This window comes from Gopherus evgoodei, chromosome 4, assembly GCF_007399415.2.
Source record: "Gopherus evgoodei ecotype Sinaloan lineage chromosome 4, rGopEvg1_v1.p, whole genome shotgun sequence".
NCBI lineage: Eukaryota > Metazoa > Chordata > Testudines > Testudinidae > Gopherus > Gopherus evgoodei.
Window position 1 is genome coordinate 122,853,131 of NC_044325.1, and position 15,116 is coordinate 122,868,246.

The window sequence follows — 15,116 nt, forward strand, 5'->3', positions numbered from 1 at the left end:
ACCTCTGCTCCCTAGAAAGCCACCCTCAACCCTATTTACCTGCCCAGCTGACGCCTTGTTTCCCTCCTTCCTTTGCCTCTAAATTCTTTGGGTGCACTCACTATTCCCACTGCCTCAATTTCCTCCCCTCTAGTTTTCATGGTGCCCTGAAATCTGGCCTCTGCTCCCTCTGCTTTCCTGAAACCATTCTTGATCACCACTAACCTCTTCCTGACAGAGCCTAAGGGCCTGTTCTTTCTCCATCTATCTACTACATCATCGCCTTCTTCTCCTCCTTCTTCCCTTGCCCTCCCTGGGTTCCTTTGGCTCTTCTGGTTCTAATATCTCACCAACCTCTCATTCAATGTTTTCTTCAGTGGCTCCTCCTCCCCTCGTCTGCTTTCATTGATGTTCCTCCCGAGTCTCCTACTCTCTTTAACTTATCCTCTCTCCCTGGGTGACATTGTCTGCTCTACCATATACTATCTCAGTGCTGATGACTTTCAATTCCAAGCCTCTTCCCCTCTGCTCAGTCTTTCTTCTCTGCCTGCCTCTCCAACAGTCCTTCCTGGGTGTCCAACCACTTCCTTAAACTCTGCTTGGTAACCTGAGCTCCTCATATTTGGTCCCAAGACCTCCACTCTCCCTGCCTTGTTCATTGCCCTCCATAGGCCCTCTCTTCCTTCTCTCCTAGGTTTGCAACCACAATGTTGTTCTCAACTCTTTGGTCTTCTTCCTCCCACCCATATTTAGGCAGCCCATGTCAAATCCTGCTACAGCATTTTCTGCAGCATCTCTAAACCCTGTCTGTCCTTTCCCATCCCAGCCATGGCATGGCCAGCTCAAACCTTGGCTACTCCAACCTATTCTGCTCTGGCCTCCCTGGAGCTCACCTTGCTGTTTCTTTCCTCCCACAACTCTGTCCAAAATGCTGGTGCTACAGTAAACTCCTTGTTTGGGCTTGATCAAATCCCCTTTCACATTCCACATCAAGTCCAAGCTTCCCATGCTTACCTTCAAAATCCTGCACAACTTTTTCCCTTCTGGCATCTCTGCAATCACCCCCTCTCCTGAGCACCAACTTTGTGCTTTTCTCACAGTCCTGTTGTCATAAACTGATAGGTAAGGGTTAATGTCTCTTTTACCTGTAAAGGGTTAAGAAGCTCAGTAAACCTGGCTGACACCTGACCAGAGGACCAATAGGGGGACAAGATACTTTCAAATCTTGGTGGAGAGAAGTCTTTGTTTGTGCTTTTTGTTTTTTTGTTGTTCTCTCTTGGGACTAAGAGGGACCAGACGTACATCCAGGTTCTCCAAATCTTTCTGAATCAGTCTTTCAAGTTTCAAAATTGTAAGTAATAGCCAGGCAAGGTGGATTAGTCTTATGTTTGTTTTCTCAATTTGTGAATGTTTCTTTTTGCTGGAAGGATTTTACCTCTGTTTGCTGTAACTTTGTACCTAAGGCTGTGGGGAGGGTGTCATAACATTTTTTTTCAGATCTGGACCTTTCCCAGATCTGAAAACCTCCAAGCTTAGTTACCAGCTTGGACCTGGTATCGCTGCCACCAGCTAGGGATTATACAGTGCCTAGCTCACTGTGGTCTCCCCAAAACCTTCCCTGGGGGACCCCCAGACTCAGGTGCCTTGAGTCTTACAACAAAGGGAAATAACCCCCTCCCCTTGTTCCCTTGTTACTTCCTCCCAGGCTCCCCTCCCTGGATGACCCTAGGAGATTTCCTGCTTCCAGTCCTGGAAACACAAGTACCGAGAGAGCTAATCTCTCTTCCCCCTCACCCTGAGGGTATGCAAAGTCAGGCTTAGTAAATCTAACACAAAGAGATTTTCCCCCTGACTTCTTCCTCCCACCAATTCCCTGGTGAGCTGCAGACTCAATTCCCTGGAGTCCCCACTAAAGAAAAACTCCAACAGGTCTTAAAAAGAAAGCTTTATATAAAAAAGAAAGAAAAAAGACATTAAAAATAGGCTCTGTATAACGGTGACAATATACAGGGTCAATTGCTTAAGAAAAAAAGTGAATAAACAGCCTTATTCCAAAAGAATACAATTTAACACATTCCAGCAACTACACACATGTAAATACAAAAGGAAACAATATAAAACTATTGTTTTACTATCCTTGTACTTACAACTTGGAAACAGAAGATTAGAAAGCCTGGAGATAGAAAAATCACTCTCAGAGCCGAGAGAGGGAACAGACCAAGAACAAAGGACTCACACCCAAAACTTCCCTCCACCCAGATTTGAAAAAGTTTTGTTTCCTGATTGATCCTCTGGTCAGGTGTTTGGTTCCCTGTGTTAACCCTTTACAGGTAAAAGAACATTAATCCTTAGCTATCTGTTTATGACAGAGGGACCCTCTGGTCTATAGGAATCTGATGACCCTGTAAAGCATTTTCCATTCTGATTATACAGAGATAATTTTTACCTTTTCTTTCTTTAATTAAAAGCTTTCTTTTTAAGAACCTGATTGATTTTTCCTTGTTTTAAGATCCAAGGGGATTGGGTCTGGACTCCCCAGGGATTGGTGGGGGGAAAGGAGGGGGAATGGTTAATTTCTCCTTGTTTTAAGATCCAAGGAGTTTAAATCTGTGTTCACGAGGGAATTGGTGAAGTCCCTCAAGGCAGCCCAGGGAGGGGAAAGTTTTAGGGGGGACAGGTAGTGCCCCAGACACTGAAATTTCTGGGTGGTGGCAGTGTTACCAGATCTAAGCTAGTAATTAAGCTTAGAAGTGTTCATGCAGGTCCTCACATTTGTACTCTAAAGTTCAAAGTGGGGGAAAAAAACTTGACACCTGTGTTCACACCTTTTTGCAAGCTGCCCGTCAGGCTCAGAACTGTTTGTCTTCTCTCACCTCCCTCTCTTCCTTCAAATCCCTCTGTAAAACTCTCCTCTTCCATGAACCCTTGCAAGAGGGATACCCCTTGACATATCCACAACTTTGAACTTGCCCCATCATATGTACCTTGCACTATTACTATTGTATTTTGAATAGTACTGCATGTCTCAGTTTAAAGTAGATGGAAAGCTCCCTAGGGTCTTTGCATATTCTACCATCAGTGGGTGAATCCCCACAGCATCTCACCCCCAATTTTCTTTTGTGGCTATATCTATGGAAAGGGGCAATTGGGGCAAAGTATTTTAGTAGGACCAGGTAATGAAGCCTTGGGTCATTCTCATTATCTGCATTGTACAAATGAGCAAACCCCAGGCACATGGAGGCTGTGACTGGCCCAGGGTTCCCCATGGAAGAAAGATGGGTTACAAGGGGCAAATTCATGTTCAGACACAAATTTTTATATACCACACAGTGGCACTGAAAGGGTTAACTGGAGTTAGTGAGATCAATTAAGGCACATGGTTGTCCCTGGAGGGTGGGCCAGGTCCAGCTGAAGATGAAGCCTAGCTTGGGGAGGAGCTGGGTGTGAACATAAAGGGAGGAAGCCCTGATAAGAAGGAAGCCCCAGCCCAGGGAGAGGGTGGAAGAACTCTGCAGGCCTTCTCTGGCTGCTAGAGAGTGAAGGAAGGGCCTAGAGAGAGGCAGATATTCAGTAAGTGCAAGGAGAGCTGTGGGAAGGTATCTGAAGGAAGCCCAAAGTAGGGAGCAGATCTTAACTGCTTGTCACAGGGTTCTTGGACTGGAATGAGCCTGGGTCCTCCTACCAATCCACTGGGAAAGGTGGTGCAGAAACACCCTGACACAAGGGTGAGAAGGACTACTGACTCTGGAGCTGAGCCTCCTGGTAGAACGCCCTGGGAGGTGTCACTCCGCACAAGACCAGGAGGACAACCCACAAAACTCGGGAAGGGGTGAAGAGTCTGCAGAGGAATGATTCTGGGTGGGGGCAAAGAGCTACATTTATCTGAATGTTGTTTATTGGACTCCATGTTTACTCCAGAAGGGGAGAGATTATAAAGCAGTGGTTCTCAAACTTTTGTACTGGTGACCCCTTTCACACAGCAAGCCTCTGAGAGCGACCCCCCTTGTAAATTAAAAACACTTTTTTATATATTTAACACCATTATAAATGCTGGAGGCAAAGTGGGGTTTGGGGGTGGAGGTTGACAGCTCGTGACCCCCCCATGTAATAACCTCATGCCCCTCTGAGGGGTCCCAACCCCCAGTTTGAGAACCCCTGTTCTAAAGTGACCTAGTCAGAGGGCTGAGAAGTGAGACCACAGCAGGATAGGAATGACCGTCAGCAGGGGGCACTAGACATGAAGGAACTGCGACACCACATCCGGCCATGAGGGGGCACCCCTGCAGTGGGTGAACTATTGAAAAATAAACATCTCTGAAAACCGGAAAGAACCTGGAATCAGTTTTATTTTCTCCAGACAGGTTTTTGGAGCAGAAGAAAATTACAGGGTACAGAAGAAGCCATGTTGGCTCGTGGGTAGGGATTCAGGGCACCTGGGTTTTATTCCCAGCTCTCATCATGAGGTGCTGTGTGATCTTGGGCAAGCCTTTTCCCCTTGCACTGTGGCTGTACAGCCCCTAGGGTATTACTTGTGGACCCTATGGAGTCTTGGTCTTACTTGTGGTCTCTAGGTGCTGCTTTAATACTACTAGTAGCAATGAAAATTATTAATTGCCAGCTGTTACCACTGACACCTTCTATTCTCTGTAAAGAGGGTGTTGTGGTAACCTGGTCTACTCTACAGAGTTAGGTTGATGCAAAGCAGTTTACATTTGCCTAACTTTTTACTCCCACCAACGTAACTGCCCAGCTAGGCTGACTTACTGAGCCCATGTCCAGACTAACCCGCGCCATCGGCGGGTTAAAATCGATTGCTCGGGGATCGATATATCGCGTCTAGTCTGGACGCGGTGTATCGATCCCCGAGCGTGCTTACATCGATTCCGGAACTCCATCAACCCGAACGGAGTTCCGGAATCGACACGGAGAGCCGCGGACATCGATGCTGCGCCGTCCAGACTGGTGAGTACCTCGATTTTAGAAATTTGACTTCAGCTACGTTATTCCCGTAGCTGAAGTTGCATATCTAAAATCGATTTTAATACCTAGTCTGGACGTGGCCTAACTCCACCTCCATGAGCAGAGTCAACGTCGATGTAGTTAGGTCAATGCAGTGTCAGTGTAGATGCAGTGTTGCTTATATTGACTGTTATGGGCTTTCAAAAGCCTTCCCACAATGCCCCACACTGACAATACAGTCCATAGGCGCCAACTTCCCCTTAGCCCGGTGGGTGCTTGACACACCCCCGCCTCTGCCCCTGCCCTTACCCTGCCCCCATTTCACCAATTCCCCAAAATCCCCACCCCCATTCCACCCCCTTCTCCTAAGTCCCCAGACCTGCCCCATCTCTTCTCTGCCTCCTCCTCTAAGCACACTGTGTACCTGCTCCTCCCTCTCTCTCCCAGAAAGTCCTAAGTGCTACCAAACAGCTGTTAGGTGGAGGGGAGGGAGGCGAGCGAGAAGTGCTGGGAGGGAGGAGGAGGAGTGGGTACCTGGTGTGCTCAGGGGCAAGGAATAAGTAGGAGAGGAGGAGGCTGCCAGTGGGTGCAGAGCACTCTTTAATTTTTCCCCTGGGGGCTCCAGCCCCGGAGCACCCATGGAGAAGGCATCTATGATACAGTCGATACAAGCACTCCAAGTGAGGACATGCACTGCTGGCACAAGGAGAAAAGTGAAGACACACACAAGTGATGAAATTACTGTGGCGACTGTATGCCAACATAAATTAGGTGGACATAATTTTGTAGTGTAGACATGGCCTGAGGTACTACTGGAGACAAAGGCTGACCTTTAATATGTGTAACCAACTCTGCTTGGGCCAGCAGAAGGGGTTGACCCAGGGATCTCCAGCACAAAGCATGAACTGCTGCTGCATGAAGATTAGCTCCCCTAATTAGCTGCTATAAGGGATTCATAAACCCCTTATTAAGCACTAGAAGTGATCAAAGAGCCACGCTCTTCTGGGGAGGGTTTCACGTGCAGTCATGAAATAGATCCTTTCTTTGTATTTGCCAGTAGACAGGAAACGCTGCCTGAAAATAACATCATAAGAGAAACAACTGGTTCCAATAGTTCCCACAGTTAGTCGCATTGCTCCAGATTAATATCCTGAGAATATGGTCTTCCTTGGCAGCTTCTCTAGTTGACCACCAGTTCTGGGGTTGCATTTGCTGGGGTGGTACAGGACACTCACTGACTGCTAGTGTGGGTGAGGCTAGCTGAAGGGAAGGTGGCTATTTTGTTGTTCGAAAGGTAAAAAGGAGGCTGCCCATGTTTTGTCTCTAAACTGGAATGACACCGTATTCCTCTTTGTAAAACCCAGGTAATTGTTTCTGTGATGAGAGAAAGGCTGATCTAGTGGCTAAAGTATTAGACTGGGATTCAAGAAATTTGTGTTCTTTTGTGTTCTGCCACAGACTCTCTGTATGACCTTAGTTGAGTTATTTAATCCCTTTGTGCTCACTTCTTTTCCTGCAAAATAGAGGTGAATAATCCTTCCTTTCTCTAAATTTACACTGGCACAGCTGTGCCGCTCAGCGGTGTGAAAAATCTGCCCACTGAGCAGGGCCGCCTGCGGTGGGGCAAGAGGGCAATTTGCCCCGGGCCCCTGCCCACAAGAGTTTTTTGGGAGCCCTGGAGGGTCCTTCTGGCACTTCGGTAGTGGGTCCTGGGTCGGGTCTTCGGCGGCAATTCTGCAGCAGGGGGTCCTTCTGCCCTGGGACCTGCCACCAAAAACCCCAGTCCCCCTGAATCCTCTGGGCGGCCCTGCCCCTGAGACTGTAGCTATGCTGATGAAACCCCTGGTGTAGCTGCAGCTAAACCGACAGAAGAATGCTTCTGTCAGTCTAGCAACTGCCATTCAGGGAAGTGGAGTTCCTATAAAGATGGAAAATCCCTTCTGTCACCGCAGTCTGAGTCTACACTATGGGGTTACTGTGGGTATAGTGCTTGTAGGGGAGACATGGCCTAGATTGTAAAGTCTTTGAGACAAGAGCTGTCTATGTTTATTTGTTTTTACAGCACCTAGCAAATGGGGCCCTGATCTTGGCTGGGCTTTCTCTAGGTGCTATAATAATAGATGGGCTTTAAAAAGAACCCCCTCAAATCTTTTAGTGTTTTTGTTAAATGCTTGGAGTCAATGGCAGCAGTCTCTCCTCCTCCAGCAGCCAACAAACATATGGGTGCAAACATACCCTTACAGGCAGCCCTACACTGACAAACCCACCTGTGAAAGCCCTACTCCTCATGGGTGACCCTACAATAACAAACAAGTATGTGCAGCCCTAGCTGTCTGCAAATCAGCATGTGAAACCTAGCACTTAGAAGTGACCCTACCATAACAAAGCCGTGCAGGCAGCCCCAGACTAAATGAGGAGAACAAAATCCAAGTAAACTAAACTAACCTTCCTCCCAATTCCATGGGTCACCCTCCACAGCTCTTATCAGCGCAGCAGCTGTGCAGTGAGTCTGCCACCAGGAGGCTCCAAAGCAGCAGCTACTGCAAGAGTGGAAGGACAATAATTGTAGGTTTCAGAGTACAGTGGTAGCTGTGTAGTCTGTACAGGGCCGGCGCTTCCATTTAGATGACCTAGGCGGTCGTCTAGGGCACCAGAATTTGGGAGGGCGGCATTTTGCGGCCCTCGGCGGCAATTCGGTGGCGGGGGGTCCTTCTGCACTCCGGGTCTTCGGCGGCAATTCTGCAGCGGGTCCTTCACTCGCTCTGGGACCCGCCGCTGAAGTGCCCCGAAGACCGGAAGCACGGAAGGCCCCCCCTCCCCACCGCAGAATTGCCACCTACCGGGAGCGCGGAAGGACCCTTGCCTAGGGCGCCAAAAACCCTGGCGCTGCTCCTGAGCCTGTATCTGCAAAAACAGCAAGGAGTCCTTGTAGCACCTTAGCGACTAACACATTTATTTGGATATAAGCTTTCGTGGCCTAAAACCCACTTCATCAGCTGCATGGAGTGGGAAATACAGTAGGCAGGTATAAATATACAGCACATAGAAAGATGGGAGTTGTCTTACCAAGTGGGGGGTCAACTGTAAGGAGGCATTGGCAGCTCACTGGGAGGGGGGCAGCCGAGGGTGACCAGGTGTCTGGCATTGGACTGGAACACACAGTTAAAAAGAGATCTTGGCGGCTATGGTCAGCACCACTGACAGCCCCATTGACTGTCCAGTTGGTGGCGCAGCAGGGCTGGCAGGCTCCCTGCTAGCTGCCGTGCTGCGCCATGGTGGCTCCCAGGTCGGAAAGCAGCTGGCATGTTTGCCTTCTAACCTTAGGGGTTGCTGGGGTGTGTGGGCAGGTCTGCATGCTGCCCTGTCCCCTGCTGGCGGCAGGTGCAGCTCCCATTGGCTGGGTCAGGGCAGGGGAGGAACTAGCACCACTGGCGAGTGCTCAGCAGGCGGCTGTTGAGGGGTGGCATGGCGCATGCCTCTCCCGGTGCTGCCTGGCCCTTTTCTCCTCGCATTCCTCCTGTGCCTGGGCTGGAGCGGTGGCATGTGCCCAGGAGTGGGTCCAGGGTTTCTGACACCCTAGGCAAACGGCCATTTCGCCACCCCCTGCGGGTCCGATGGATCTACTGCAGTCATGCCGGCGGACGGTCTGCTGCTGGAAAGGCTCCGGTGGATCTGCCGCAGTGATGCTGGTGGCCGGTCCGCTGGTCTAAAGGCTCCAGTGGACCTGCTGCAGGCATGACTGTGGTAGGTCCACCTGACCCACGTGCCGCCTCCCCGGCAAAATAGCGCCCCCCCCCAATTCTGGCGCCCTAGGCCATTGCCTAGGTCGCCTAAATGGTAGCGCCAGCCCTGCATGTGCCCTGCTGCAAACTGCGGCATGTCTGTTGCCCCATCAGCGGCTCCCAGGAGTTGGAGGTATGTGCAGGTATGTGGGTATGTGCAGGTATGTGTGTATGTGCAGGTATGTTGAAGGTATGTGTGTATCCCTGTCTCCGAGAAATTGGAATGGGGCTGCACCCTCATGCCTCTCACTGCATGCCTCCCCTTCCCAACCCTCCCATCCCCGTCACTGCATCTCTCCCCACCTCCATCCCCCTCACTGCATTCCTCCCCATCCCAACACCCCCACACCTCCATCTCCCATCACTGCATCCCTCCCTGCCTCCATTCCCCTCACTGCATTCCTCCTTGTCCCAACCCCTCTGCAACCTCATCTCCATCACCTCGCACCTCCATCCCCCATCACTTCATCCCTTCTCACCTCCATCCCCCTCACTGCATCCCTCCTTGTCCCAACCCCCCGACGCCACTGTTCCCCCACTGCATCTCTCCTTGTCCCAACCCCTCCCATGCCACCATCCCTGTCATTGCATCCCTCCCTGTCTCAACCCCTGCACTCCCCATCCCCTCACTGCATCCCTCCCCGTCCTATCCCATCCTGCCTCCCACACCTACCCATCCCAGCCCTATACCTCTTACAGCACTCTCTCACCCATCCTGTCTACCGCCCAGAGCTGTCACCCCCATCTCCTTCAGCCCCCACATGTCTGCACCCCATTCACCTCCATATACTGCTGCACTCCCATTATGTCTCTATACACCTCCATAACCCCCCACATCCTCATGCACCTGTAGCCTTCTGCCTCCCCCTGCAGCCCCATCCACCCCACACCTCCTCCTCTCACCTTCACTGCCCCCTCTCACCCCCATCCTGCTCTCACCCTTGGCCTCTTTCCCTCCCCATCACCCACCCCCACCCAATCTTTTCCCTTCCCACCCACCCTCCTTGGCTAGGTGATTTAGGCAGCACCTGGAAAAGTGTACGAAAAGTGTCTCTGTGTAGGCAAGTGTGTGCATGCATGCATTGTATGTGTGTAAGAGACTATGTGTCTTTGTACAGGGAGGTACGTGTATTGCTGCAAGTTCGTATACCAGCATGAAAAAATTTGCAGCCTAACTTTTATTCCGTTTGCTGGCTTTTGCACAAACTGATGACATAAAAGATGTATGTATTCATTTCATAACAATTTTTGTAAAGAGAAGGGAACTCTAAAAGAAATGTATTATTTCTTAACAAGTGAATGTTGACTAGTAATTGCAGAAGAGCCAGTGTATCATACAGTTCTCTCCACCTTCGTCTAGCTACATTACAAACTCTTCATTGCAGCTTCTCTCTTTCCATGTGTATGCAGAGGTGAAAGTAAGAAGGTACGGGCCGATTTGGAGGACCGGTAAGAAAAGGGGACTGGCTGAGGGAGGGAGAAGCCTGCCCCCTGCATAAGAATAGTTTAAACTCAGCTGTTCCCTGAGTGATTCAGCCCTCAGGGTTAGGAGCGGTTTCTGGCATCCTTGTTAATTTCACCCACAGTAGCTGGGGGGCGGGGGAGGGTGTGTTTGACCATGGCAGGGGCAGTCCTTGTCTGCCCCCGGGATGAGGGGATCTTGTCTCCAATTCTACACAACAAATACAAGCATTTGGCTGCATAGCTTAAATCCAGAGCTAATAAAAGCAGGTGGAAGGGGAAAACTCACTGTCACATTGGTTTCTAATCTTCTCCCTCCCCCTCCTCCAGCCAGGCTGCAGACAAGGCTCTGTATTCCTCCCCCTACCCCACCCCAGCAGGGGTTCTCCTCTAGGCTCTAGCTTGCAGTAGGGACACTGGCTGAGATACCTGCTGCTGCTGCCTGTGTTAGAACAGTTTAAACTCAGCTGTTCCCTGCGCAGTTCAGCCCCCAGGGTTAGAAGCCGTTTCTGGCATCCTTGTTAATTTCACTCCCAGTTGGTGGGTGGGGGGGAAGGGTATGTGTGACCATGGCAGGGGCAGATCTTTTCTGCCCTTGGGATGAAGGGATCCTATACACAAAAAACACAATCAAAATCAGGAACCATTTCCAAGTTCAAATCTATCCCATTTCCTGCCCAGCAGAGGATCATGGTTGTGATGTCCAAATTGCTTGCAGATCCTCTTTGGAATGTTACTGAACCGCGCAGAGAACAGCTGAGTTTAAACTGTTCTTATGCAGGAGGTAGGCTTCTCCCTCCCTCAGCCAGTTTCTCTGCTCCTGGTGCAAGCTAGAGGGAAGCCCCTGCAGCTGCTGCTCAGTGCCACACAGGGAGAAAGCATGGAGCCTAGTGTCCGCAGCCTGGCTGGAGGAAGAGGGAAGACATGGAGAAAAATGTGACAGTGACTTTTCATTTTTTCAGGCTTATTCCAATAGTAAAGTTTTATTACAGAGAATACTGGTAGTAGTAATAGTAGCTTTATTTTCTCTATCTATGTCGTGCAATGGGAGGGATCCATGAAGTACGTAGGAGAGGTGCATTGCTTGAGACTGGACCATATGGGTAAGAAATGTAAATTACTTTCACCCCTGCCCAAACCCCAGGGCTCCCAGCTGCCTCTGCAGCTGGTAGCTCCGGGGGTGATTTAAAGGGCCTGGCTCCTAGCTTCAGCTGAATCCCCAAGCCCTTTAAATCCTGATTTAAAAGCTCTGGGATTTAAAGGCCCCACCTCTTCCGATAGAGGCCACGCCTCTTCCAGTTGAGGCCCCTCCCCCTCCCCAGGACTCTGGAGTACCGGCAAGTCCTTTAAATTACTTTCATCCCTGTGTGTGTGTCCAGCATCTACCACCTTGGAGCCCTGACCTTAGTTGAGGTCTCTAGGCACTAAACAGTTGTAATAAGTACATGTGTTAGTGCATGCTAGGTGTGTACACATGAATACACATGTGTATCTGCATGTAGGTGTGGGAGTCAGTTTTATAGGTGTGCAGTTTTGTGATTGTGCTCTGTGGATTTGTATTTGGGCTTCAAGCAGGGGCCTTTAATGGACCCATTGCAGCTGTGTTAATGTGCGGTCCTAATTCCACACATAAAATTACAATAACTTCAGTGAACAAAAAACACGGAGCTGGTTACAGAAAATGGGAAGAGGGAAGGGAAAGAATCATGAAAATCTTTGCAAAATTCAATTTTTTTTAAAATTACCCCTTTGGACTCTTTTGCTGCCAGCTCTAGTGTCCCGTAACAAATAAAACCTGATCTTAGCATAATACATCTGTCAAAACAATAAATATGCCTGTTTGGGCCTTGCAGTGAAAATAAGCACATGGGGCGGGGGGGCAGAGCAAGAGATGGATGGAGGGGGGAATGGAGTGAGCGGGGGCAGGGCAGTGGGTGGGGCAAGGGTGTTTTTGTTTTCTGGCATTAGAAAGTTGGTAACTATAGGGCAGCCAGAGAACAGGGCTGTGTGGGTGTGGGGCAATTCAGTGTCTTCGGTCACTGAGAACAAGTGAAGCTACGATGTGTGACCGGGCCTCAAATATGGTGTGACCCTACAATAACAAACCAGAGTACACTGCTTCAAGTCCATAAGTGACAGAGGGTTAAGATAATGGTCTGTAGAGGAGTGACTGTGGTAACAAACCAAGCCACCAGTGCATATGGCTGACAGTGAGGGGTACAGAGGATGTCACAGTGTCTGCCCCTCCACCCCCAAAGGACAGCTATATGAGAGCATGCTGCTGATGCCAAAGCACATACCACATCTTCCTTACAAGACGGACTGGGACAGTATGCTGAGGTGCAACTGCTCTCAGCTCAAGGGGAGGAAACAAATGAGCATTATCCCTTCCTCAGAGGTTGAGCTGCTTCGGTCTGAAGGGGATGGACGAAGGTGGGGCTCCCTGTGGTATGGATGCTAATGCTACAGACAGGAGGGCCAGGATCTGCTTTCTCCAGGGCTCCCAGAGCCCTGCGAGAAGCTTTCCAGAAGAGTTCTGTGGAGTACAGGAAGTGGGACAGATATACGGAAATTGGGGCAGGCCATTAGTGCTGTGAGTGAGAAGGAGCCATATCCCCACATAGACCCCTGGTAGCTCAGTAGCAGTTATCAGTGGCATTGGAGTCAGAGGGCCTGTAAGGGTGCACCACTCACTGCCATGGCGCCTTCTGCTGGTTGTCTCAGGGAATTAGCCTCCAGAGTGCCCCCTGTCGGCCAATGTCACTCTACTGCTGGCCCCTGCGTCCCTCCCAGACCCTGGTACCCCTTTCACTGGGTGCTGCCCCCTAGCACTACCCCCACTGTTTCTCTGGGTCTCCCCACCCAGGGGAACCCCCACCCACTATCCCCACCTTGCCTCAGTATTTGGCTACTGCCAGTCACCATCTAGCCCCTGCTCACTGGGGCAGACTCCAGTGTCTCTACAAGCAGAGAGAGTATGTCTGTGGGCCTGGCTCAAAGCCTTTGTATAGGAGCTGGCTGTGGTCTGTTTGGGGCATGGCTTCCAGCTGTGCCTACTTCCCCAATCAGCCTGAGAGCTGCATGCCTCAGCCACAGCCCTCTGTTGGGCCGTTCCAAGCCCCTCTGGGCAGGAGCGGGTGACCACTCTGCTACAGGGCCCATGTTCTGTGCAGGGACTGTTATTGAGGGGGCACCAGGAAAACAGGGGGTGCAAAGGGCTGGCTGGAAGGAACACAGCCACATGGACAGAGCACTGCACAAGGGTTAATAAACTTCCAAGAGTCCCTCTGAACCTGCCGTCAGCGTCACTCTTGGCCGATGAAACAATCACAACAAGCATTTCAAACTCCATGTGCTGGCACTAAGTTCAGGATTGAGCTGAGCTCTCCCCTTCCCCTAGTGTTTTGGGGTAGCCCTGGATTGACCCATCCCCTCCTTTGCTAGCTCAGCCAAGGGGGGAGTGTAGGGGGAACTCCCCCACAGTGAGGGAGTAGGACAGGGCAGGAGACTCTACTCCCAGCAGTGCAAATAATGGGAACATGACACAAATGTGGGCTGTTTGTCTCGCTTCATTCAGGGTATGTTGGACTCCGGGGGATTCTGCTGCCCCCATCCGAAAGGAATTTAGCAGGCAGCCTGCGGCTCTGACCTGCTGTGGAGAAAGCAAAAACTATGCTGTATTTAGTATCAAAGTAAATAGCTCTGGGGCTACTAGCATGCTGACGGCATTATTCATTCTTCCCTTCTCCTATCCCCAGCTGGCCTCAGCACTTCCTGCCCCTGCTGGCCCAGAGCACGCAAGAGTGTGTTGTGCTGCCAGGAGAGACACTGGGCTGGCCTTTATTTTACTGGTTAATGAAAACCCTCTGCATTTAACAACCATAGATCTCAAAGGAGGGCAGGGTCACTGTCCCCATTTTACAGGTGGGGAACTGAGCCCCAGGGAAGGGAAATGACCTTTGCACACCATGACAACCTCGGGAAAAGAGCCCATGCATCTTGACTCCCAGCCCTCTGCCCAAATCAGGAGACTAAAGCTGTCCTGCTGCCTTAACAATCCTCCCATGAACAAACAGGTTTCTTTAGGAAGAATGACACCACAGGTTGTGAAACTCAGCAAAGTCTATTCATTTTAGCTTATGGTCCATTTCACTTCCTGGTAGGGTGACCAGACAGCAAATGTGAAAAATCAGGATGGGAATGGGGGGTAATAGGAGCCTATATAAGAAAAAGACCCCAAAATTGGGACCGTCCCTATAAAATCGGGACATCTGGTCACTCTACTTCCTGGGTCTGAGTTCTGCCATGTTTGGGATGCAAAGGCTGCAGGGAAATATTTATATGTTTTAAAATGACAGTCTGCTATGGGATCAGAAATAAATAAATTTCATGGAAACTTTGCTAAGGAGATGTTATGTTAAGGTTGGATTTACCAAACCTGCCTTTGGAATTTGAATTGGCAGTAACCCCTTCTGTAAAGGCTGCAATGACTATATGCCTTTATCCAGACCTCAAGCTGCTCCCAGGTTGCAGGCTTGACCCAGGGTCAGGGGAATCTTGCAGGGAGATGCTGGCCCTAGCTTTGAGTGCAACTGGGTGTCTACTTCTTAATCAGGTGGTATTCAGGAGTTTTGTACTAGGATTTCTGTTGTTACATCTGCTCTCTAGGGTTGCCAGGTGTCCGGTTTTCCACTCCGGTCAGCACTGCTGACCGGGCTTTTAAAAGTCTGGTTGGTGGTGCTGTTGGTGCAGCAGGGCTGTCAGGCTCCCTGCCTGGCTCCATGCAGCTCTCAGAAGCTGCTGGCATGTCCCTAGGCAGAGAGATGACTATGGGGGCTCCATGCGATGCCTGTGCCCCAAGTGCTGACTGTGCAGCTCCCATTGGCCAGAGGGACATGCCTGTCACTTCTGGGAGTCTCCTGAGGTAAGCGCCAC